Source organism: Canis lupus, chromosome 8 (genome assembly GCF_003254725.2).
Source record: "Canis lupus dingo isolate Sandy chromosome 8, ASM325472v2, whole genome shotgun sequence".
Taxonomy (NCBI): domain Eukaryota; kingdom Metazoa; phylum Chordata; class Mammalia; order Carnivora; family Canidae; genus Canis; species Canis lupus.
Genome location: NC_064250.1, coordinates 58926561 through 58952291, shown reverse-complemented (window position 1 = coordinate 58952291; position 25731 = coordinate 58926561). Strand labels below are relative to the sequence as shown.

Below are 25731 nucleotides of genomic sequence, written 5' to 3'. Positions count from 1 at the left end.
TCATCCTCAACAATATCTTATCTTTTTATAGCAAGAACTCTAGAGAGCAATTGGAAAGCAGCCAGGGCAAATATCCCTGGCTTCCATTTCCCTTTTGCCATTGTAGCTGTTTCTAATTACCCCCCTCTGGAAATTTTGTACCAACTTCAATTCCATGCTAAAATGCTCATTACTTCCATGTAATAAAACTGGCCCAAGTGCATTTAGTTGCAGAAAATAAAGTTTCTGCCATAAACACAGATACTTTTAATACACACTGTAATGGAATGATATTTTCTTCAAAAACAACTTGGAAGTGTCTTGTTAGAAACCTCATTAATCCACACACTTACTCCTGCACCACCACACATGCATATCCACCCACATAAACCAACTAAACTTTTTTTAAAATTATGATGGCTATTTTTATTTGGTTTTATTTGTGTGTATCTTTCCACCCCCAGATTTTCCAGTGAACATCTGTCATTTGTTTAATTGGATGCAATATTAGCCAACTGCTAGGCTTTTACTCCCTGTTTCATTTTCATCTCCTTCCATTCCTGACCTGGTTTGACATATTATAGAGAAATGTCAAAAATTCCCCAGTAAAGTCCCTAAAACACCTGCAGCCTGTTTGAGCTTGATTGCACAGCAGCTGATGCTGATTGCAATGGGAGCAATGGTGGTTTTTCTCAGGCTTTCTAACTAACTCATAGAAATGAGAGCAGAAGATGACAATTGGGGCATTCTTCAATTGTCTCATGTTGTTCCCACAAATACATTTACAGGTTACACAATTCTAAAGATGAAACATTAATATTTGTGGGACAGGATGCATATCTAATGCAAGAGGTTTCCAAACAAAGGAGATTCTCTTTAATTACACTTTTCCATACCTTAAAAATGTATTCCAGCCATTGAAATGATTTTGTGACTCACTCAAAGCTTGAAATAAGTATTGAGTCAGAAAAATTGGGACTGTTTTGAAGCCCTTTAGAAACTGTAGAGTGAAGGCTTATGGGTGGACAGTTTCATGCCCAAATGACTTTAATTTTTTATGTTCTTTCCTGGGAGGGACCTTCCTCCTGTGTTACATGGCATGGATAATGTAGGAATATGTGATTCTTCTGACAAAGTCATGACATTAGTCATTTTTCTGTTTGACTATTCCATTGATTTTACACTGATACTTTTCAGATTAATGAGACCTCTATTATGAATAATGAAACGTTTTGAGGATGCCTTCAAATGTCTGTGAATTATATCTGTGGCTTAATTTTTGTCTTGTCTGAAGTGATCAGGGACTTTTTGGCTTCCCAACAAACTCAGCATGGAAACCTTTCTGAAAGCTCTGTGTGGAGGTGTTAAGCTGCCCTGAAATAGACTTCTTAGAGGAAGAAACCAGAACAGAATGTTCACATAAAAGTGCTAGGTTGGATAATAATCATATTTAGCACTTATACAGTGGTTTTCATTTCCCAAACACTTTACAAACAGCAACTAAATAAACCTTTCAACATCCCCATTAAATAGATAAATAAGGATTATTATCTTAGCATTCTGTTTGGTGGAGAAAAAAAATCTTTACTGGTTTGTAACTGCAGGAGGAGACTATTTCAGAATAATGATTCCAACTCCTGCATCTGGAAGCCAGTCTCCAGCTCTACCTGTTCCAATTTTCTTTTTGAGGGAACTGATTAATCGGTGCTAGAGTTAACCATTGTGAAAGTTCAGTCAATGCCATTTCTCTCCGGTGTTGTAAGTTCAAAGAGATACTAAGAGATGAGTGCCTGGGAAGGTTCCATTATAGTCTCAACTTGATAAAGAAAAAATGAAAAAAAAAAATCTGAAATCTGTGAAGGAAGTGAACTGCCTGGGTCTCTCTCAGTTAGCGAGTTCCCCTGGTTAGCATTAATGATGCTTTGCAAGCCACACAATTAAACCCTCACCAAGACCTGGTTGAAGACAGCATACTGCTTATATTTAGCAAGCTTCTGAGATTGCAACTCTTTCAACAGCTGGGAGTACATTTATTTCCTCTCCTATTATTTTCTCAAGGGCACAGAGAGTCATTACCTACCTATTCCAGCCTCAGGGAAGATCTTTCACATATATTTTCTGTTTGTTCCACTTTCTGCTGAAACTTTTTTTTTTCTCTGAAAAAAAGAAATTAATAGCCTCTTTGTGTTTATAGAAGGCATGTGGACATACTTTTCTGCAACTGAAGTACAATTGGTTTACAAATGTTGGTGTGACACAGATAAGCCCTCATGTACCATCTTGTGTCATTTGATGGCTTTGTTCTTAAAAACTTCAAAGTGCAAAATCAATTCTCATTTATGTTCTTCTGTTCCAAATGAAAGACTTCTTAAGATGTATGGAACAGTAGTTGAGAGTGCGGGTTCTGGCATAAGTCTGCCTCATCAACTTATTTAATCACACCAAGACTCAGTTTCTTAATGGTAAAATAGTATCATTGACAATATTTGCCTGAGTAGATTGTTTTGAGGATTAATGATACAAAGTATTTAAAGTAGGAGCACAGGGAGGGACCTATGGAAGGACTCAATAGATGTTAGAAATCACCTTTACCATCATCATCGTCACCATCATCCTCACTGTCATCAATGTTATAATTTAAGAACAGAAAATAAGATTTGTACTTAGAGAACCAGTAACTATAACCTGAAATTAATTGGAGTCTATACAATTCATCTTTGTTTTACTTGATCCCTGGAGAACTGATTCAGCCATAGTGACAATAGAATCATGGATTTCTAGAGTTTAGAAGGAACTCGAAGACACAAGGTCAAGTTAAGTAAGCTTGTAGCTAGAAAACTCAAAGAAAGCTTCGATTCATTCATATCAATAGTCGAGTAGAAGAAGGGAATGATTTCCTGAATGTCTGGAAAGTTGTAAAGCCCAGAAGCAGGGAGTGAGAAATTTCAAACAGTGGCAGCCGAGAAAACAGATGACTTACTCCCCTTAAATTTCAGAAGGTCAGGAGCCATCTGCAAGTACAAGATACTAGAAACCCAGAGGAAGATGGTCAAGCCAAGGGCACAAGCAGCCTGTGGGTAGGGCATAAGGTAGCAGTATGAAGCCTTCATCTAGATGGCTGCCCAGGAGGGACCCTGGCTCTGTGGAGAAGCCACGACACACAGTATGGACAGGAACAGCCCATAGCTGTGCTGATTAAATGAGTGATGCCCCTCTTCTCCCTTGTGGTCTACCAGAGAGCCACAAATAGGGGAAGTGGTTCACACTCAGTGAGACTCAGTGAGGTAACACAAAGCAAAGGAGCTGGGGGCCATTCAGGTTGTCCAAAGTATCCTCTTAGTAATTTTAAGAATTTTGGAATTTGAGGTTGTGGATGAAATTTATTAGGATGTAAATTTCTTAGTAAGCTAGTAGACACTTGGAAGTACAGATATTTAGGATTTTTAAAAAAAATATATTTATTTCTTCATTTGAGAGAAAGAGAGGTTGCACATGTACATGAGCCATGAGCAGGGGTAGGGGCAGAGGGAGAGGGAGAGAAATAGAGAGAAGCAGACTCCCCACTGACCATGGAACCTGATGAGGGGCTTGATTCCACAACCCCAAGATCATGACCTCAACCAAAACCAAAAGTCAGACACTCAACCGACTGAGCCACCCAGACGCCCCAGATATTTAGGTTTTATCCACTTCTTTCTTTCTTTATTTGGATGTTCCCTTCAAAAATATCTATTGAATGAAACAAATATGAGCATGAATGAGACATTTACATTACAATTCCATGTACAAAGAGTTATATATTCTGTATTATGTATTCATGGACTCAAATAAACCAAAATACATATAAGAAATGAGATAGGGGAATTTAAAATATTCTTAATATTTAGTTTTCCTTCCTTGTCATATTCCAGAGTGGTGAAACACTTATTTTTAAACTATATTACATATGTAATATAGACATACTTTCTCATTATACATGATTAAAAATGTAGAGAAGTGATTAGAATGTAGCATAAAAATTCCCTTTGAATTTTCCCATCCTCCTACCCCATGGCTGTCAATGATTCTGTGTACTCTCAATTTTCCAATGTATGCATGTGCACATAAATATATAGCTTAATTAAGATCATATTATGCAATTATTAAGGGACATACTTTGATAACAGTATGTCTTGAAGATTTTTTCATGTCAGTTTTTTTAGGTCTCCAGAGTGTTCCATAAAATGTGTGTGCAATAACTTATTTATTGGTGAGCATGCATTTTCTCCTTTCCTTCTGCTACTGAAACAAATTATACAAAGAGCATTTCCATGCACACATCTTTGGGCACATGTAAAGTAGCATTGCTGGATCATAAGCTAAATATAGTTATAATTTTGATATATATCGCCAAATTAGCTCCTAAAAGACTTCACCAATTTAAAATTCCACTCGCAGTGTTTGAGACCAGGGAGGGAGTGAATATTATTGGTATTCTGTGAAAATGTGTTTGTGAACTTGTTACCTGAAAGATATTGTAATTGGAATGCCAATTTTCTGAGCTAAAAAAATATTGTAAAGACTTACTAATGATGTTTCCCCAAAGTACTTTCAAGGTTGGTTTAGGATCTGCATTGCTATTGATGAAAGGATTTTTTGTGGAATCAATGTTATATAGGCTCCTACAATGCTTTCCTCTGTCTCTTTTAAATAAAATTTTATTATTTTATAAACATAGTTCGAATATCTTTTCATTTTCATTTTCCACCTCCTTTGAAGGGAAAACTGAGAGGGACTAGGTGAGAGTACCCATGTCATTATGGAAGCCAGAAGTAATCCCACCAAATTCCATCAAGGGTCCGACAATTTAAAGCCATGCTTGTGATTGAGCATGCCGTTCCTTTTGTGGTTTGAGGATTCTATGTAAAATGTTCAAATCAGGGATGACAACTGAGGCAGAGTGAAAGGGATATTGAAATAAGAATAGGCCATTGAAATATAGCAAATAGAAAGAAGGAGTATAGCTTATCAGTTGGATAAGGGACTCCAAGATATATGAAATAGACTCAAGAAAATGAAATTAAATATAGTTCTTCAACAATTGAAATGCAGTCTACAAGTACCACATGGCATAATTGACCTTGATATGGACCTAAACCAGTGATGGGGTAGGAGTGATAATGCCAGAATCAATGCCGGCTCATTAAGATTCCCAAAGCACCAGGAGCAATTCTCTTGTTTCCAAGAAACTGAGAGGACGAATGGAAACTGATAAAGATGATCACATGTAAAATCCAAAATAAATACAGTAATAAGAAATCCACAATGCTTATAATAACGTAAGGTCTGTTACCTACATTTTTTTCCCTGTTTAGCATTACAGGAACTCTGTAATGTGCATAAGCAGTAGTAAAGGTATATTCCATTGACAGCTGAGAAAGTTGAGATACAGAAGAGATCATCACTTAGACCAATCTTTAATCAGCAGAAGACACAACCACCTAAGTTTAGGAGTTTTGATTTCATATGCTGTGTTCTTTCCAATAGTAATACCCTACCTACTAGCCCAAAGCTAGAGTTTTGAGTCCATCAATCAGTTTAAATATTCCATAACCCTATGGCATGACCCTATTTCTTATAGAGTTGAGTAGAATATAACGTGGGTCATCTATGCTCCTCATCCATCTGGTTATTGAAGTTCAAACAGGACATTGTCAACGAGTAGTGTGCCTGGGAGATGATCTAACAGTATAGGTCATGGGAGACCTCATGGAGAAAGGGCTCCTGGAGAGAGAAAAGGCCCCATGGTGCCTGAAAACAGATGGCATGTCTCCTTTACCTCAATGGGTCGTGCTGACAGATGTGCTAAATTGTTTGATTCTGTATTTTGTCCTTGAGACTTGCCCAAATATTTTCTTTCCAGAAGCAATAATATATTGGTTTTTTCTTTGGGAAGAATGGGTATTTTATGTACCTCATCTTGTTTGTTCTGAGATTTTTAAGGATTTTTTTTATCAGGTTTTTTGAAATTCATGGTGTGTAATCTCTGACCACTTATTCTCAGCCTTTTGAAATAGACAATTTCACAGAATCCTCTTGGAAAGGAGGAGTGAATTTCTGCCTTTCTAAGTGTGATTTGTTTTAGAAATGTTGGGAACAAGGGACGCCTGGTTGCTCAGCAGTTGAATGTCTGCCTTTGGCTCAGGGTGTGATCTCAGGAGTCCCTGGATTGAGTCCCACATTGGGTTTCCCGCATGGAGCCTGCTTCTCCCTCTGCCTATGTCTCTGCCTCTCTCTCTCTCTCTCTCTCTCTATCTCTCAGGAATAGATAATTACAAAATCTTAAAAAAAAAAGAAAGAAAAAGAAATGTTGAGGATGCAAAGGGATGCCATCACTCCCTATCTATGAATACACTAATTCCTCTATGCTGTGGAAAGATGCTGAGATGACCCTATAACCTTATAGTGTGTCAGTAGAAAACTAAATCCCTAAGTGCCCTCTGCTATAAAACTGAGATTTCACTGGGTACTGTCTATGGTTCTTTTGATTCCCTTTTTCCATGTGTCCTTTTTAATCATAGTACCAAGCACTGTGTACAGCAAAGAGAACAGCTCAATAACTCTTAATGGATGAGTCTTTGTTAAAAAAAAATAATAATGTTTTAAAATAGTTTCCTTATTTTCTCCTTCCCTACCTCCTTCCCTCTCTTCCTTTTTCCTTCCTTCCTTCCTTCCTTCCTTCCTTCCTTCCTTCCTTCCTTCCTTCCTTCCTTCCTTCTTCCCTCCCTCCCTCCCTCCTAGCCTCCCTCCCTTACTCCCTGCCTCCCTCCTTCCTTCCTTCTCCCTCCCTCTCTCACTTCCCCCTCTCTCTTGCTTCCTTTTTCTTCCATAATTCTTGCTATATGCTTTCAATAAATATTTATCGAGCCCCTGCACTACACCATTTGTTTCTCCAGTTGCTGAAATTCCAGGAACTGGTGAAATATCCTAAAAGATAGCCATAATAATTGCTACTAAAATTTTACAGCTTACAAAACTCCTTTAATCATACTCTTTTATTTAATCCCCATAGGAAATATTTACATAGATATTATTAATTTCATCCAGCAAATTAAAAAAAAAAAGTGAAAATTAAGTGACATGTTCAGGGCCTCCAGGGAGTAGGAGCAAAGCCAGGGCCATTTTTAGAATGCCGGCAGTCTAAATCCAGGACTCTTCTATGTCACATTGTCTCTTCAAAGATGAAAATAGCCTGCGTTATCATCAAATCAATGTTGCCAGCAATTTTCTAGAGAGGACCACACAAGCTGTGGCTTATCAAGAAATGCATGTTGTGTCTTCTCCGTTAAACTTTTATTGAAAAGAGGACTGTATATTGTTCTCATGTGTAGAGTAGTTTAGTCATTTCAAGATCAAAGTGGTTGGTTTTCACTGTCCTTGCTGGCAGATGCCAGTTTTCCTTTCCTTTCTTGGACCACATTTACCTGGTGATCCCATCCTCTGTCCAACCACATGCCTCAGATTGACACATTTAGCTCAGAGTTCCCCCTCCAAGTTTTTAGTTTTTAATAACTTTCCTACTCATCATGCTACAATTGTTCATATAAACCACTCTTTAAAGAGTTTTCCTTTCCAGACATGCTATTCCTCTAAACTTAACTCATCCTGCAAGGGCCACAGAGTGACTCTGGCTTTGTATTGTCCTCACTGCTGAGCACACATGTACACATCCCTGCAGGGGTGAAGACAATACACACCATCTTCGTGTGTGAAAAGAAGAGGTACTATTGGTACTAATTAATTCTATATCAATAGTATTACAAAATCAAATGACCTTTTAATCTTTTCCTTTTATTTCCTCAATATTCTAGTAACTAACATCTGTAAAAAAAAAATCTTTCTGGGTTTTCCTTTATAAATCAAAGAAGGCATTTGTTTTAAAATGTGAGGCACTCTTGTTGGAATGATATAACTAGGATAACTCTATGAATTCCCATGAAAATTCAAGGTCAGCTCTTTTATCACGTGAATATATCCATCATAACCCTGCATTTTAAAGACTTTTTGCTGGTCCTCAACCCTAACCACACATTAGGATCACTCAAGGAGTTTTTTTTCTTTAAACATCAATGCCCAGTTGTCTTTTCCAGAGACTCAGATTTAACTGGTGTGAAGGGCCCAGCCGTTAATGTATTTTGAATGTCCCATGATTGCTTCCAGCAGGAGGAGGACTGTGGTGAATGAACAGCTCAGTAGATGGCAGGTCTTCTGCTGATGGTGGCCTGTCTCTACCATGAGCACCAGAATCCCACAAAACCTCTTATGTGGACCTGGGAATCTATGCGAGAAATAGCCAGGAGAGCACTTGTTTGAAATTTAAATATACCTTCCAGTGTCTCTCAAAGTGGAGGCTAAAGGCACACTCTCTCACTATCAATTCCATCGGTTGTTACTGAATCAGAGTACATCAGAGTGGTGGTGTTCTTAACATGTTATACATTTTACTTATTTGTTTGACTCTTTGTGATGTCAATGAGGGCTAGGATTTTCATCAGTTTGGCTTATAGATTTATTCCTAGAATCTAGAAGAATTCCTGGTACATAGGATCAATAACTATTTGCTGGATGAATGATGAAGTGAATAGTGATATCCAGAGGGGTTGAATAGCATTACCAGCATTGCCCATCAAATTAATAATGAGAAGGAGAAGCATAGCCTTGACAGCTGTCAGTGGGAACTGGCTTGCGTGAGCAGCTAGGTCTTGGTGTTCTGTTGCATATAAACAATTTCACAGAACACGATTATCAGGCAAGTTCACTCTGAGACCATGATGGAGTGAGACAAAAACCAGACCCTTCCATAATCACATTTAAGCACAGACAAAACATATACACTATGCAAAGCATAAAAGTGTCCAAACATGTCCTCTCCTAGCTAGCAGTTGTCACTGCTGTGCTGAACCTTGCAGTGTTAGTTATGCTCCTCAAGATACCTGTATCATAAGAGTTCTATGGCTGTGATAACAAATTGCCACAAACTGGGTGGCTGAAACAAAAGAAATTTATTGTTTCACATTTCTCAAGACCAGAAGTTTGAAATCAAGGTGTTGTCAGGGCCATGTTCTAAAGTCCACAAAGAACACTTCCTTGTTTCTTCCAGCTTCTGGGTACTAATGACACTCCCTGTCTTCTGACTGACTTACTCAAGTCTCTTCCTCCATATCATATTGCCTTCTCCTATTACATTTGTGGTCAAATCCCCCTCTGCTTTACTCTTTCTAGCATACTCAGGATAGCATTAAGCCTCAGCTGTATAACGCAGGATATTGTTTGGATCTTAAGATCCTTAACTGAATCACATCTGCAAAGATTTTGCTTGTTTATTTATTTTTAAATAAAAAGTAACATTCCCAGGCTCCAGGGATTGGTACCTTGTGGCCTTTGGGGAAGGATGTTGTTTAGCTAATGTCTACTAAATGTTCTACTAAACTTCTATGTCGGACCCAAATTGAGCAAAGCACTTCTTCCTTGAACCCCTTCACCCCCACCCAAAGCTACCTACCCCAAACCAAAATTCTGCAACAAACTCCTCTTAGCTTATTTTTAATGACATATCTCATGGTTTCCCTGGTGATTTGAACTCCCTTGTTACAACAAGTAATAAAACCAGTTTTATGTGACACAGATGGGCTCCTCCTGGTTGTCCCTGGCTCATGGGTATGACCACAACTTGTCTTGCTTATACCTATCTGATACTAGACCTCAGGATTTCAATTGTCCCAAGGTTTCCTTTTTCCCTAAAATATCTTGTTATCAGTGAGAGATCTAAATCAGTGATTTCTATAAGGCACAGGAGGTTATCAGTTCTTTAAAAATCTTTGAAATTTATGTACAATTGCAAAATATTTTAAGGCATTTTATTCTCTTAAAGAAGTGTAAAGAATCACCCTGATTTTTTGCTATTAGATATAATTTAAGTTGTCACTACACCCTTAGCTCAGAAGTATAAAATATTAAACTATTTTTAAACTTATTCTGGAAGTTAAATATATTTTTAAATGTATTGCGTTGGATAAGGGGCAGAGGTTATCATTCTAAATGACACTTTGTATGAAGTTACATATTATTTCTGGTACCTGTGGTTTTTTCTTTCAAAATATTGTCACCTGAAGTGACCTCTCAGTAAAGGTTTTTGCAAACTAGAAATCTCTGATGTGTGTATGTTAAATTCGATTATAGAAATATACCTTAAAGAAAAGGCACAGGTACAAATATTTAAAAACAGTGCATCAGTATGAAAGTGGAGATAATGGTACATGAAAAGAACAGCCCTGACAAAAATTATGTTCAGTCAACTATACAGTTGTATAGTGTATGAAAGGGAGAGCAGCAACAGATTATAGCAGGGACTAGACTCAGAAGTCCCCTTTTCTCAGTCATTACATATTAGAAGTAAACAATGATTTGGGGATAGTGTAGGTAGCTTCTCTGCTTTTCTCCATGATGGAGTGGTAGTGTTCTTTACCAGCTTTCTCTTGCCATATCGTTTGTGGAGTCCTTGCCTTAAAAATAATTAGAGATAACCAGTGTCATGAATATATCCTGTAGACACCTGAATCTATGACTTAAATTATTAGCATTCAGAGAACTTAAATTCTTTAAATATTGTTATCAAAATCTACACCAAAGTGTTTGTCCATTAGGACATGAACTATGAAAGATAAGAAGCATGTGTATTTGTGGTTGGCTAGAAATCGTGCTAGACTCATAGCAGAGATATGAGTGCACACAAAACCTAGCATTCACTGAACTCTTCAAGTATCAAAGTCCTCCATTCAGACTTCCAGGTAGAACTACCTATGGGATTTTTAAACCATATGAATGGTTAGGCATTTTCCAGAACAGTTTACTCTGAGTCACCAGTGAGGAGGACTAGATATTGAGGTTAGGATACTGAGCTTCTCATCACATCTCTGCCTAAAAGTGTGTGCTGCATAAGAGGAAATATTGAGCTGTTTAAACCCAGATCCATTGTACTTTATGGTAGACAAACTAAAAGAATAGTGGGAAGCAGCCAGCTGGTCTGACATTTAGGGGGAACTGATCACCTTGACTGCTAAATATACACTTTTGCTTAAATATGAGATAAAAAGAGTAAAAAGAAAGTGCTGCCATGTTTTCAAATACAGTAAAGGGAGGAAAAAAAGGTATGAGGAGAAAAGAGGGTCTCTAAAAATGCTGATGATAAGCAGCTAGAAGGATGATATCCTTTTAATACTCAGCTAGCAGATCCATTGCCCAGGGTTTTTGACAGTGCCAGCTGTCCAAGAGAACACTTTCTATGGAGAATACAGAAAACTAGTTGGGAGATGCCACATGATCCAGAGAAGTGAAACTTCAGAGTGAGGAAGAAGTCTCAGACCAGACTACAGTGCCAAACCACAGGGAAAGAATATAGTCAGGGGGAAAAGGAAAGGAAACACATTCCTTGTTCAGAATGGACAGTAAAAATGATGGTAAACTAACACATCACCTAGGCTCCACGATGAGAGAGAAGGATGAGAACTGACAACTTATTTATGGAGCTCCCTAGCAAGCTAGAAACCATACTACTGAAGTGGATACTTGTGGTGGACCAAAAGGGCTTTCCCTTAGTTAATCCAGCGCTTCAACAGGCAAGTGGTGGGGAAATATTGTAGAAGTCAAGGAAATGTAAAGAAGCAAGTCAGAATTGCAGAGGCATATCAAGGAGTGGAGACTCTTCTTAAAATTTGAATAATGGGACACTATTTGGGAAATCACGTGTGTGTGTGTGTGTGTGTGTGTGTGTGTGTGTGAGAGAGAGAGAGAGAGAGAGAGAGAGAGAGAGAGAGAGAGGAATTAAACTTACATTGCTTCTAGCAGTGTCTCAGTTTGAGATGAGGCCCCAATGAACATATTAAGGGGCACAGATATAATCCAGGCTGTGATAGAAGCCATGTAATTAGATTGCTTGGGGAAATCAGGTTAGCCTGAGCCATCCATAGGGTTGACTCAGTCAGGAAGAATTAGAAAACAAGGTATTGAAAAATACATGAAGAGCAGAAAGTAATCCTAGATTCAGAGAGAAAATTTCTTGAGCAGGATACCTCAGAGATAGCAATATTATTACATAAGCCCAGGAACCTCTACCACCCATATATCAAAACGAAGATTAGCACAAGATACCTCAGGACACAAGCTCCTGGAATGTACTGATTTGCTGAATTTTACTTAGGGAGCTGAAGCCTTTTAAATTAGTAAGGACATACCCAGAAAATTGCCCATACAAAATCCAAAAGATGCACTGAGATTCAAAATATAGGCAGTCAGAAATAGCATTTAGTGATACTGGGACCCATGGGATGATTTCTCTGGTAGGTACAAAGTTCTTTAAAGTTGTGTAAAGGAGTAGAAAAATAAAACCAGATATTTTGGTGAAACAGTAAAACAGCAGGGACTAGCATGGTACATGAAACCTAAGAGAACTAAGGTTAAATTGGAAAGAACTAGTAGTTGGTTAGGGATTTTGAAGTGGCATCCCATAAGCTGAATTCGTAATCAAGTGAATATTTTTTGGGGGGGATACTTTTTGAATTGGATAAAAACAAATTGATTACCTATATAATCATGCAAGAGGCTAAAGAGAAGGCTTTCTTCAAAGCCTGGAACTAACATCCTGAAGCTCATACACAAAAGAGAAGTGGAAATCTCCAAAAACATAAATAGGAAGAGAAATAGTAAGTTTAAGAAAATAGGTGCAAGACTTGTACACTGCAAACTACACAACTTTGCTGTGAGAAATTAAAGATTTTTTTTTTTTTTTAAGATTCTACTCATTTACTTGACACAGAGATAGAGAGAAAAGAGAACACAATCAGGGGGAACTGCAGGCAAAGGGAGAGGAAGAAGCAGGCTCCCAGCTCAGCGAGGCTTGACTGCAGGACCCTGGGCTCATGACTTGAGCTGAAGGCAGACTCCATACCCACTGCACCGAGAAATTAAAGATCTAAATAAATGGAGATACATACCATGTGCATGATTGGAAGACTATGTTAAGATGTCAGTTTTTCTCTAATTGATCCATAAAAAAGTTGAAATTCCAGGAGTTTTTCTTTTTTTAGTAGAAATTAATGAAGTGATTCTCAATTTGATGCGGAGATGCAAAGAACCTACATTAGCAAAACAATTTTTTTTTAAACTTCTACAAAAATGGGATGGCTTTTCCTACCTAATTTGAAGATCTATCTTAAAGCAACAATTTTTTTAAAAAGCAACAATTTAAAAACCTTTGAGTAAACAGAGATATAAGAATTCCCAACAAGCATGTGGAAAGATATTTGACATTGTTAATCATCCAGGAAATGCAAATTAAATACCAATTAGCATGACAGAAATTTAAAAAGACTAACAATACCCAGAGTTGGCAGGGATATGGAGCAACTGGAACAACATTGCTGGTAGGAATGTAAAATAAGACAACCTCTTTGGAAAACATTCTGGAAGTTTCTTATAAATTTAAACACACACCTTTCATATAACTCAGCAATTCCATTCCTAAGTATTTACGTAAGAGAAATAAAAACTTAAAATTACACAACTCCATGACCAAGAGTTTTATAGCATATAAACTATCCCCAGACTAGAAGTGACTTGAGTGTCCATGGTGAATGGATAAACAAATCAGATATATCCATACAATGGATGCTAATTGCTAATAAATTGGAAATGCACTACTGATAACAGCAGCCACATAGATGAATCTGGAAAACATAAAGCTCAGCAAAAGATAAAATAGTATATACTGTTGTATACCATTTGTATGAAATCTTAAAACAGATAAAATGGATCTATATTGGCACAAATCAAATGAGTGGGGAGCGTATGAAGTAATTGCAAAGGGAAGCAAGGTAACTCTTGGAGTTTACAAAAATGTTCTATGTTTTCATTGTGATGGTGCTTAATTGTCAAAATTCATCAACCTTTGCACCTAAGATGGGTGCAGTATACTCTGTATAAACTCTGCCTCCGTGGGTTTCATAGAGATAATATTGAATCTACAGATTAATTTGGGGAGTATTGCCATGTCAATAATATTAAATCTTTCAATTTATGGGGCACTTGACTGGCTCAGTCAGTTAAGGGTCCGCCTTTGGCTCAGGTCATGACCCCTGAGTTAAGGGTCCGCCTTTAGCTCAGGTTATGACCCCTGAGTCCTGGGATGGAGCCTCACATTGGGCTTCCTGCTCAGTGGACAGCCTGTTTCTCCCTCTCAACCACTTGTGTTCTCTCGCACATTATCTCTCTCTCTCTCTCTTTCTCTCACTCTTTCTCTCTCTCTCAAATAAATAAATGAAATATTAAAAAAAATCTTTCAGTTATGAGCCTGAGATATCTTTCTATTTATTTAGACCTTTAATTTTTTTCAACAAACTTTTACAGTTTTAGATGTACAAATCTTGGACTTCTATTATTAAATGTATTCCTAAGTATTTTATCTTTTTTAAAAAAACAACTATAAAAACCCAGTAAACTTGATTTGAAAAGAAAAAAAAAAGATGATGATCTCAATTTATGAGATGAAAATATTTCTAAGATAGACGTTGACTAAAGATGTAGGGGTATAGGAAGATTATATCTGTGTGTGCCTACTTATGAGTGTGTGTGAGTGTATGTGAATGTATTTGCAAAGGGGACACACAAATTCTGGCTTACAAAAGGCAGTGTCCTTACTACCAGTCAGGAGTTAATCGGGAGGGTCACACTTTTAGCTATAACATTAAAAAGTCCTAGGTAAGAAAAAGACCAGTCAACCAGTACAATATAAATGTTTTATATAATCATAAAATAAACAAAACCCAAGTTGAAGAAAAATCTTTCTCTCAAAATTGAATGCAGAGTAAAAAAAAAAAAAAAGGGAATCTAATTATGTATTCAATTGGTTCCTCAACCAGAAACAAAGAATTCTTTCCATGAACAGATGCAGTTTATTCTAATTTTTAAAATATCACAAATTGGTATTGAGTACCATCCAGCATTTTACTGTTTTAGCAGCTGTAACATTTTTGAAGATTTTTAAAAGAGTCATGAGTTGATTTTTTTAACTGTCAAGTCTTGCTGAATCAAGGAAGGTGAATTTGATACTTTTTTTTTTTTTTTGTCCTTCAAGAATTAACTAAATTTTCTGGGACAGGGATAATGAAAAAAGCAACACCTGGCTTTGAACTCTGTAGATATATTTTCCACATAAGATACTTTGGCTTTTACAGTGTTTCTTTCTCTCTAGAATAGTGATATTAATGGGAAACTGAGAGCACACCTATCTCATCTTGCAATAGAAGCCCTATATAATATCCTTGATCATGTTCTGTACATAACTACAGATCATGCAAACTGTAGATAGTTCTTTTTATTCCCCTTAACATTTGCCAACCCAGAGCTTCATCTTTTTATTTCCAAAGAGACTTAGCTCTCCATTGAGTGATTGAATTCTCTCCACAGGTTTTCTAGGGACCATCACAATAACTGTATGCCCATTTAGACTTGTTTAAGAATTGTTTTTGTTCTCACAGTAGGTATGGCAGAGAGAGAAGAACCATTATAAGTGACTTTATAGAGAATTTTATGTATCTAGTGGGATATAGTTTAAGGAAAACAGAGCTGAAAACAAAGCTTAAAATATCCTTGGGAATGATTGTGTTAATAATAATGATTGTGGTGTTGCTTTGAAAATATTATTTATGTAGAATGATGAAAATTATCAACTTAAATATTTGGTATAAAAGGAAATAGATGTGAACATAAGATTCATAATTGGAACCTCATTGTCTTTTTCATCTGTGTTTCTGTTTTTATTTCCTGCTGTTTCTTTTGTTGTTGTTGCTTTGGTTACATTATTTGATCTCCTTGTATGTCCAGTTATTTTTGATTGACTGTAAAGCATTTAATATAATATAAAATGTTATAGATGTAATCTAAGCTTGATATGTATGTGTGTGTATATGTGTGTGTGTGTACTTATATATCACATATATTTACATATTTATAGGTTTTCTATTTTATTTTATTTACAGGTTTTCTATTTGTTCTCTGTGGTCAAGTTTACATAATCTATTTCCAGAAGACAAATTACACCTTTGTAATGTTTTTCACTGGAACACTGATAAGGAATTTAGAGATAATCTTCTTTCACTCAGCAAGAAATACAATATACTTTTGCCTGAATACTCTGGGTTACATCCACAGTCTGATTATGTTGATAAGATGTAAGGCTCACTATGCTCTTCCAGGACATTTATGACGTTTTATATTGATGACATTCTGGTTAAAGGGAAGAAATATGAGAAGGCGTGGTAGCCAGCCTCCAAAATTACCCTTAACGAACTCCTTATGTTGAGGCTCCTGTCTGGTCCCCTTCCATATTGAATCAGTTCTCACCTATGTGACCAATACAATGCAGTAGAAGAACAGTGGTGTGACTTCCAAGAACAAGTCATAAAGGTGTTGATCTCTGGGTTTGTTTGCTTTGAGGGAAGCAGCTGCTGTGTTATGAAGACACTCAAGGAACACTGAGAGGTGCATATGATATGGAACAAACTTGCCGACATTCATATTCCCACCATGTGAGTGACACTTTGGAAGTCCTCTAGTCCCAGTAAGTCTTAGTGGCTGTAAACCAGAGCTGCCCAACCAAGCCATTCCTGAGTTCCTGATATACAGAGATGGTAGGAAATAATAAGTGACTATAGTTCCTTTTAGTCATTAAGTTTTGCAGTAAGAAGGAGGAAGTGGAGGTAAGGGAAGAAGAAGGGGGGAAAGAAAGCCAAAATAAGTGCCTGGTTTGCAGGAATTTTCAGTTATGGGAAAAAAACACATTCCCCATTTGGGGATATCACTTGTACCAATTTACAAGGTAATATAAAAAAGAGGTAAGTATTTTTTTTAAGGTGGCCAAATGAGTCCAACTAAATAAGAATAACAATATAACAGACCATACTTTTGGTATCAGTTTCAGCAGAACTTTAATTCACTTTAGAAGTGTTAGTCATTAGAGACTTTGCATTGGTTTTATAGGTGGCCTCTACATGATCAAGTATGGCAATCAATGGGATTTATATACAAATTCCAGGTGAAACAAACCAATTAAACACTCCTAACCAAACAACTGTTTCCAAAATAATTGGGCATCATTGAAACGAAGGCCTAATACAACATGTACCTATGGTCACATGAATAGAACTTCCAATAGCAAGATGGGAATAGCAGAGTTAAAATTCTGAACTATTTAAAGAGGTTGCTCAGACTTTGCCTCAATCAAATGAAATACAATTGTACCTCCAGAAAGGACACAAACTCAGGATGGGTCAACATTACTCGAGGGGACAACCGACAAACCACTGGTTCCTCTCCTGTTTAAGCAGCATAGTTTACACCATAAAGTAAAGCTTTAAGGAGATCCTCTGGTTAATTCAGACATCCCTGAGATAATTTACAAAATGAACACAAAAACTCTGGCTTACAGAATGCAACATTCTTACAACAGTAAGGGGGTGAATTAGGAAGCCCCTGCTTTTAGCCTAATCCTGGAAAATCCTACGTAAAGACAGAACTAGGCCAGTTAGTACAATATCCTTGAATTCCAGGCACTCTGGATGGTCGTAGCAAGCAGAGATATTTAATTTCTCATAAGTTTATAGTTTTCCAGATTTTGCATGATGGCTAAGAGATTGTCTATATGGTCAAGTCTTTGGAAAAAGTTTCTAATTAATAGAAAAACAGTCTTGGAGGAAGCATTAAGGTGCTAAGTAATTCATCAATATCAATTTAAATATGTGGTCTATCAAAATTGTGGAAAAACTTCCAAAAGAACAAATGGAGCAGGTGCATTTGCTGGAGGCATAAAACCTATTTAAAATTGCCTGGGATGGGCGCGATCCTGGAGACCTGGGATCGAATCCCACGTCGGGCTCCCGGTGCATGGAGCCTGCTTCTCCTTCTGCCTATGTCTCTGCCTCTCTCTCTCTCTCCCTCTCTCTCTCTGTGACTATCATAAATAAAAAAATAAAATAAAAAAAAATTAAAAAATTGCCTGGGATAATTCGAGATAGTGTCCAATAAGGCCCTTTTTCAGATGCGTGAGGAAGAAAACAGGATATGTCTGGTTTTTCAGGAATTTTTCTTCAAAGTGAGTGAAAGTCAAGAAAGAGGATGTCACTTGTGAATGTGAAATTTTAGAAATACAGTTGTAAAGAGTCCAGATTGATAATTGAATAAATCTGAAGATTAAGTTCCTAGATGGTTGATTCTTGGGAAACAGTGATGGGTGGCTTATATAGGACCTTTATCAAAAGCAGGAAAATCTGTGTTCTCACTGTCACTGTCAACGAGAGAAGGGAGCTGCACTTGTGGCTGTGCAGATCAGCAGAGCTTCAACTGTGGCTGATCAAAATACAATCAGCAGAGCTGGAAAAAACTGTGTACAAGATACAAAACATCTGACATTGGAATTCAGGTATGCGAAATTACTGTAGGGCAAAAATTATGCTGGAATGGGCAAGTGACATGGGTAGACTGTGGATTTTTCAGATCCCATATGAAGTAGCCTGGATGTCAGAAAAGTAGAATAACCTATTAAAAAGGAGTTAAAAAAATACCTAGATCCAGAATTTAACAGGAAGTGGGCAACATGCTTCAATTCCATGTTAGAGATTCAAATAAAAAAGTCATCAAAAGGGTACCATCTACTGCCACAAATAATGATGCCCATAGCAGTGGTCAAAGAACATTAACCACACATGTATAGAGTAAAAATTTCACTAAAGGCCAAAAGACCTATAAAGTTGCAAAGAAAAATGATTTTGTCTCCAGCCAATATATCCCAATAGAATTTCTCCAAGCTACAGATAAAGTATTTTGAAGAATTAATCTTCCAACAATAAAATTAACTGGCCCAGGAAAGTAAGACTTTTTGAGATATCTTCAATACTGTCCATTAGAGCAAGAACAACCAGAGGAACTCTCTAACTCTGTTGGCACATGGCGTGCAAACTCAATCTTTTTTCCAAGGAAACTGAAGTTGGAGGTGGAAACAGGACTAATATGTACAACTAGACTAGACAATTTTCACATGATGAAGATTAACAAGCCAAGGATAAATGGATGTTAAGATTGAATGGATGAAATTGACATTGCCTTTTGGAATAATTTGGGTGCTACCTTGGAGCATGGTTGTGATATTAATAGTTATATTAATATATGTTGTATATTAATATAGTGATATTAATTGCTGACAACCTTCATGACCCATTGGGAGATTCTCCTTTATTTGTGATGAATGAGTCTAAGGAAAGAATGACTGTGTGGGCTCTATTCCTGTGTTTGTGGGTACTTCAGGATGGTTGCTTTTCCTGTGGCTGCTTATGTTAACAGGTGGTCTTTTTTTTTTTTTTTTTAATGTAACAGGTGTTGAAGTTGTGCACAGAAATACCTCCTGTGTGCTATGGTGACCCAGATCCACTTTAATGACATTGGAACCCTAATTCTTCCCATCTTCATCAACAAATAAACCACACACAGCATCAATAACCCAGGTATTTGTATATGCACGAGAGCTAGTTGTCTTTTTATACCGGACAAAATCCAGTATGTTAGAGAAGTACAGAAGAGGCTGTGTTCTGAAGGGTGTCAAAGACACTCCAGTAATTAGTTCCTTATGAAAAACAAGTCTCATCTCATAACACAGTGTAATCATTTGATGCTTTTTTCAGGAAGCAAAATATCATTTGCTTCTGACATTAATTGGTCAGCCAATTTCATACATTTTGCAATCCTAAGGTTTGCTCTGTTTGAGATGTTAGCCCTGTTTCAAAACAATCAATCAGGAGTTCACTTTTTTATTGTATTTGGAATGACCAGGACCTTTAACAATTCAGAAGTGAAAATTACCTCATGATTTAAGAGAAATGCTAAAGAAAACTCACAGCTCCATCACTGTTTTTAAAACTGTCTTTATTATGAAAATAGACAATAAAATGGAAACTACCTTGTGTTTGTATTAAGGGGATTTCAGAAGCAGATATGTTAAAACTCCACCTCATTTTAGTAAAAATGTGATGTCCTATACTCAGTTTATTTATTCATTTTTATTTATCTAACAAATAATCCCTTCTGAACTAGACTAGCACCCTTCTAGTCACTAGGAATGATGTAAGGCAGAGGAAGACAAGAGTCCTTGACCTCAAGGAAGTTACTTTCTAGTAAGTAGGAAAGACAGACAATACACATATATATAGTCATGTGAAATGCATGATCCTTAAGTGTTAAGTGCTAGAGATGATGAATTGGGGATGGAAATTTGAGATAACTGGCCCCAGAAGGCCTCCTTGAGGAAAAGATTGAACAAAGATAGGAAGAAAATAGTTTTTTTTTTATATATAGCAGAATCAGATTCAGAAACATGTCCTCTAGATACTCCTAGTAGAATCCTGAAAGACAATAGTCCCTTTTAACCCCAGTCCCTACTTTGATACTGCCACTTGTAATGAGAATAAATTCAAAAGACAAAAGTAAAACACTACCATTTTGATGTCACTCAACATGGATGTGAAAGTCATTCTGGAAAGTAGAAGGAAATGTTAATCCCTAGGCATACCTGTTTGTTCACCAGACAAAAATTTTACTGGACTACATTAAGGATATATGATCTTGGGGACTGACTCAGCATAAAGGCCTCATTCTGCATTAAAACACATACGTGGATGGGATTGCTTCAGCTAAGATTTGCAGTTATATAATTTTAGTTCAGGAACAAAGTAATGGGTCTTTCATTTCATTTACAGGTCTCTGAGTCTCCTAGCAATCAAAGACGTAATCAGACATCTAATCCACATTTTATAGGCGGTGTTTAATGGCATCATGACATGTGCATAGTGGGGTGGACTATGATGTTCTCGAGACTTCCTAGAAATCCCAGTGCCCTGGGAAGTTCCATACTTGGTATCCAGGGTACCAGCAATAGAGATTTGTTGACTTATAGAGAATTTGTAATAATTTTCTTACACTCACTTCCAGCCTATCACATCACAGTCTGTCTCAAGTGTTATGTTAGTTTAAGAAGGGGAATCATATTATTTAGGTTTTCAACAACAACAGCAAAATGACAAGAGCCTTCCAAAAAAGAGAGAAATTATCAATTTTAGGGCAATTTTATAACAGATCATCCTACAGTTTTATGGGGATGGTTTCTTGGCAGGTATGCTGTATCACTGGTGCTCATACTTTAATGAATATTATTTTTGAGGCCATACAGAAGAGCATGAATTGGTTGGTCCAGATGTTCAGGGAAGACACTATGAGTGATAGAACAAGTTGGAGCTGCATATTAGGATTAGACTGTTATAAATATGTGGGAATTAAAAAAATATGTGGGAATTGATCCAATATCCAATAAATGATATAACTGAAAGTTTGAAGACACAGCTTGGGGATACGATGGCAGAAAGGAGGCATTAAATGAGCTGAGTACATTGTTACACTGGGCCGTATGGGATTTGGTAAGAAAAGTGACTGGAGAATATAGATATTAGGAGGATTTCAATAACAACATGAGACAAATAAGAGAAGTGATCAAACATAATTGTTTTCTCAGAAAGTTATCACAAAACAGACACAGTGAGACAGTGTTAATTGGAGATGTGCAGTCAGACTTCAGGAAACTGAATATTGAAATCTAAGTTTTGAGTTAATTAAAAAAAATATGAACTGGACAGTTTTCCTGCCTTTCTTATGGGTGCTATATTTCTGGGTAACTGAGTAGCTCTTGTCAAGAAGGGAAGCTCACATTCTGGTTGAAGGGGGGAAACATTATGTTACCATAAAAAAATTAGGCTGCCGTTACTTTTATCCAGCAATAAATCTTACCTCCGGTACTAGTGGGATGATTATATATTTATTCCAGGTATTGTGCAACATAAGATATAGAACATCACCCTTCACATGTTCATATTAAAAATATTTATCATCTATCTAAGTAAGTTTCTATATTTTTCTATCATTTCTAGGAATAACAGAGGATACAGGAACAAGCTCTCAATATCCCCACTTCCCTGGTATTCATATCTTGTTTCATATCCCTTTGAATGTGGCCTGGGCTTAGTGACTCACTTCTGATGAATAGAAATCAACAGTGGTGATGGGCTGTCACTTCTGAGGCTGGGCTACAGAAACAGCCTAGCTTCGTTATTTCTTGCCCTTGATTGTTCACTCTTTCACTCTCTCTGATGGAAATACCTGCTATGTGGTGAGTTGCCCTGGAAAGAAACCTACACAAGGAATTGAGGGCAATCCCCTGCCAATAGTCACCCAGGACCTGAGCCCAACATGGGAGTGAACTTGGAAGAAGATCTTCCCTCAGACCAGCCTTGACTTAACTGAAGTCCCTGCTGATAATTTTATTGATTACTCTGATAATGCTGAATCACAAGCAAAACAACTGCAAGGTAATAAATGTTTTTTGTTTGTTTGTTTCAGATGCTAAGTTTTAGGATAATTTGTTACACAGCAACAGATAACTATCACATAAAGCAAATAGCACCATGAGGAAGCATTTAGGCCAATTTGGAAGGTGGGTATTCTTCATCAAAGCAGAGTGTTGTCATCACAGGGACTGTTGAATATTGGAAGAAACATGAAATGTAATTTCTATTTGTGTCTTGTTTTGCACACAGTTGAGGCAAAAGACATTCCTGGGACTCTCAGAAAAATCTGACTATTGATTGGGTATTGAAGTATATTGAGGAATATATTCAATATACTTATTGATTGGGTATTGAAGTATATTAAGGAATCAGTAATCATGTTAGGATACTATTATTTTGGCTCTGTAAGAAGATATTATTAGAAATACGTATAAGTATTTAAAAGTGAAATATTTCTGTATAGGACTTTATACGTCAGTATAACAGGTGGAATGCATGTGGTTGCATTTCCGTTTATTTGATTCTCCTTCTTGGAGGTGATCTGTTAGCATTTAAAGCATCCTAATTATGAATCTTCATTTATGTGGGAGCCACAAATATTCTTATAGAATTCTACAGAAGAAGGCTTATATTTAACTAAGGGGTACTTAAAAATAATTTTATTTATGAAGTAAAGTGATATGAAAGATGGGGCTTTGACTAGGACATCGTTGCAGTTCACAGTCCCTGCATGAAAATGAAGTACAGGTATGCAAGTGGCTCAGCTGCAACGTATCCTCAGAACAGCACTAGGATCCAGACCCCCATGGTTCGAATGGCCTTCTGTTCAGCTGGACCCAACAACAGAGGGTCTGTTGATTACTTTTCTAGTGGACACATCATAGCATCTGTCTTGGAGTGCAATTTTCATTCCAGGTGCTTGCTTTTCAGAATGTCTGAAGCTGGAGAACGGGAATTTCTCAAACTTATAATGAAAAGTCTTTTTGACAGTTTGGGAGCCTGTTTTCTAATAAGTGTCATTTGGCAGAATCCGGTCAAAAACCTCTTTTTACTGAAATATACCCCCTGGTAGCCAGGGTCTGGAAGAGGAGATATGTGGTTTTCGCCTTGCTGTAATTGCTAGAAGATAACCAATTGTGAAAAGCAACATGTGTCACTATCTGCCCCATATTGGGCTCTCTCTTCTGCTGGGAAAAGTCTACTTGCCCAGCTTGCAGAACGTGGCAGGGCCTTATCACTTGCTATAGCACATGAAATGAATGGGAATTGAAGTGTCACTTCCATGCAGAAGCTTTCAGAGCCAGTGAGTGATTCACATGACATTTTTTTCCTCCTCCTCTTCAAGCTTGGAAGCATGTGATACAGCAGATGTTTCTATCTGTCTTGGGTCAGTACCCGGCATTTGGTACTCAATAAACATGTGATGAATGAATAAATGGATTTAGAAATGCATAGACTTAGTTAACTTCAACTATTTTCCCACCAACAGGTTATGTTTTAGGCTGCCCGACTAGAAAGAATAATCAATAATTTAAAATAGGACGAAATAATATGGCACTCTCTAGGAAGGGAAGCAAAGCATAGAGCGCCTCTATGGTCCGTGCTAGCATTTTTCTAGGAAGAATTAAAGGGGCAATTTTAAGCGCCCCACATGATTGAGTTATCGCTGAGATGCGAAATGTCACCACTTGCTCTAGTAGTTCCTGGAGAATAGTTTCTAGAAGTAATAGTTTTTGTAGTCATCCTGGAGTTTCAGTTCATGGCCTGTTTCCTACTTGGTAAACTTCTGGTTAGACGACTTGTTCCCCAATCTTTGTTCCTAGGCCCTTTTTTTGCGAGTTACATGAAACCCACCATGACACTCTGGAACGAACCAGCAGTAAACTGGTCTGTGATGCAGCACCTCCTGGCGGTGGTCTGGAGGACAGCTGATCCCACTGACCCCGGGGCAGAAATGGAAAGGCTTCCTCCTGCCTAGTAGACTTCTGTGAGTGCACACGGCAGGTTCTGGCCACCTCCTGCTCCCTCTTTAGCTGACAGTAGAATGAAAGCAGGCCAACTGCATGACCGCTTGAAATTTATTTTTGCCCTTACATTCCAAACACTTTACTAGCCTGTGTCAGAAGAAGGTAGCTATCCAATAAAAATTTATGCATCTTTGCACCGTGTAGAATTGTTGCCAGACAGACTCTATATTTTCCCAGACTCCTGTTCAGCCAAGGTAGGGCCATATGACTGGTCCATGCCAGTAGAGGATGAATGAAAGTGATGTGTGTCCCTTCTGGGCTGAAGAGAGTAATAAGGAGTCAGTTGATGATTTGCAGATACTGGGATGTTCTAGGAAGCCATGTGTTTGAGATGGCAGTGTCTTCTTCAGCCTGGGTCTTTGAACAACTCCTCAACTGCACGGAGTATACAAAGCCAACACTACGCTTATCAATGATGAATATTCATGTTTGCCTGTGACAGCAGAAATTAGCCATCATGCTGGCTAAATGGGATTGGGAGGGGGATTGTCTGTTCTAGCAACTGTTCCCTTTACTTTAATACAGCACAGTCTACTACTTATGTCACCAGCATAAAATACTCAGTCTCAAAGAGTCCTTTAAACCAGCGACTTGATTGTTCATATAGCCAGCCTTGGGTTGACTAGTAGACAAAATGTTTTGTTGGAGTCATTTGGACTAGTATTTGAATTTGACCTTTCCTAATTCTTTACTCTGAAGCTGTGCTAGTTAGGGTAGGTAATTCTAGTTTCTATGATAAATGACCCCAAATCTCAGTGATTTAACTCCAAAAAAAAAGAAGAGAGGGGAATTTTCTCAGGAAAGTATAACTAACTTTAAGCTAAAGCCAATAACTATCATTTCCCCTAAATCTTTAAAAATGATAAAAACTAATTTTCAAAATCTCTTAAAATTCTAATCTTATTAGATTAATAATAAACTACACAATAGAATGGCATCAGATTGCCCTATGGATCTTAGCCTGACAGTTTGTTTCCTCTTAGAACGCTTTGGCAAAGGCTGTTTGCAGTTACCATTATCTTGAACATCTGAAACACAGTTTATTTACTTGTTTATTTGTTTTCTTGCTTATTTTATGACTTCTGCCTGTCTCAGAGGGGCACCTTGAAGTCTTTTCTGTCAATGTGGAAAAAAAGGAACAGAGAAGGAGATAGAAGTTTTGAAAAGATTCTACAGTCACATGCGAGACAAGTCCTAAAACGACACATACTAAACATGAGCAGGGCTTTTGCTGGTACTACCTGGGTAGAACA

General features: G+C 37.4%; 1 long non-coding RNA gene across 1 annotated transcript; it reads left to right on the top strand.

Annotated features, from left to right (window-relative positions):
- The first annotated feature begins 16055 nt into the window (after positions 1 to 16055).
- LOC112657641 (uncharacterized) lies at positions 16056 to 22466 on the top strand. Its single transcript, XR_003135195.3, has 3 exons — positions 16056 to 16598; positions 19438 to 19565; positions 22035 to 22466. It is a non-coding gene; the product is annotated as an uncharacterized LOC112657641 (long non-coding RNA).
- Positions 22467 to 25731: the final 3265 nt, after the last annotated feature.